Source organism: Amblyomma mixtum, chromosome 1 (genome assembly GCF_055824585.1).
Source record: "Amblyomma mixtum isolate Tamu chromosome 1, ASM5582458v1, whole genome shotgun sequence".
Lineage (NCBI taxonomy): Eukaryota > Metazoa > Arthropoda > Arachnida > Ixodida > Ixodidae > Amblyomma > Amblyomma mixtum.
Window position 1 is genome coordinate 56,341,113 of NC_143012.1, and position 1,761 is coordinate 56,342,873.

The following is a 1,761-nucleotide window of genomic DNA, read 5'->3' on the forward strand; positions in this document are numbered from 1 at the left end:
ATTTTTCAGGCTGAGGCTCGTGCTTCTCAAGTGAGCTGCAAGTTTCCAAGGCCGCGTTGCTGCCTGGTCGAGGAGCGGGCGTCTATCATCAGCGCATCGCAGACTTGACTGAATTAACGCGCCTGCCATCTATGCAAGTTTAAAGAAATCAGCGAACCATTATCACTTCCTCGGGGGGCGGTGTATTCGTCGGAGCATTTTGGTCATTCTGGCAGCAGCGGCGACGGCGTACGGACTGGACCTAATCAGCATCCTGCAATATTTCAGGTTGGTTGAAATTTTTCTTATAAAGCTTCCTAGACATAACCCTGATTGTCTCGTCGCTGCTGCTGCCACAAGTGTCCATTTTTGATGTCGTAGAACTTTCTTCGGTGTGCTGTTTTAGTTCTTGGCCTTCGCCGTCCGGCTATGCCGAGAACTGAGCAGGGCGCCCTAGGGGATGTTGCAAAGGCTCTGGAAAAGCAACCTAGCACTATCAAAGAAGTTGTGAAGGTACTTACCGAACTCGTAGTCAAGCTAGATGCATTCGCCAAAGAAATAAAAAAGATGTAGCCAAGGTTGATGCTTCAAGTACTGAAATCCACACTGAACTCGGTGGCATTCGTAGCTCTACTGGGTTTATGAATGATGGATTTGAAGAATTCAAGAGGGATATTGAGCGTTACAGGGAGGAACTTGCTGGAGTGAAGGCAGAAGCTGAGCAATGTCGCGTGGCAAACGAAGAGTTGAAGGAGGAACTTAAACAGGCAAGGAAGGAGATAATAGGGCTGAAACAATATAGTAGAAGCATGAACCTTGAAATTCAAGGACTTCCGGTTGCAGATAATGAAGAACTAGACAAGGCCGCTGCGGACATTGCAAAATGTCTGGGCACAAGTCTCACTGATGGTGACATTGACGTAGTGCATCGTGTGCCTTCGAAAGATAAGGAGAAACCTAACATTGTGGTAAGGTTCTTCTCAAGAACTGCTCGTAAAAAGTTGCTGTCAGCTGCCCGGAAGGAAACTCTGAAAGCAGATAGGCTGGGATTTGACACAAGCGACCTCGTGTACATAATGAGCATTTGTGTGTCGAGAACAAGGTGCTGCTGGGTAAAGCTCGAAAGCTCAAAAAGGAGAAAAATTGGAAATACGTGTGGGTGTCGCAAGGAAAGATTTTAATGCGCAAAAGTGACAACTCTTCAATCCTGCATGTTAACTGTGAGGCGGACATGGCGAAGGTCGCTTAAGCGTTTTTATCAGCACATGGACTGCCAAAATAGAACGTTGCTTGACAAGTATAACAACTGGAAACATGTGAATATGACTTCTCTTGTTTGTGTTTTTCGGCATAAAGATTTTGACACTTTGAAATTTAAAACAGCTGTTTACTGCTTCGTCATCTCAACCCTTGTTTCTGCCTGCGATGCTAGACTAGCCATTAATGAGGTTTGTAAATGTCTGTGTAATGGCTGTACTAGGAGTGCCTGTAGTGCCATTTTCCTCGATGTAGATTTAAAATTTACTGACTTTTGTGCCGTGCCCTGTAAAGTGTACAACTTTTGCACAGACGTAGTCACAAGAATTGTTTCTGTGCCATGCTATCAGTATGCCCATTGCAGTTTACATTTGCATTTTTTCAAAACTTGGTTTTTTCAAATCTTTTGGCTTCTTCGCAGTACCGTTAATAGATTGCTACATATCGTGTCTCTGAGGTCATGGCATCAGTGAACGCTTCAAGTTACGATTTCTTGACACCTGACGAGCTGAGCAACCGTTATCA

General features: G+C 44.8%; 1 pseudogene; it reads left to right on the forward strand.

The window, feature by feature from the left end:
• The first annotated feature begins 365 nt into the window (after positions 1 to 365).
• Positions 366 to 1,228, forward strand: LOC149366350 (uncharacterized; annotated as a pseudogene).
• Positions 1,229 to 1,761: the final 533 nt, after the last annotated feature.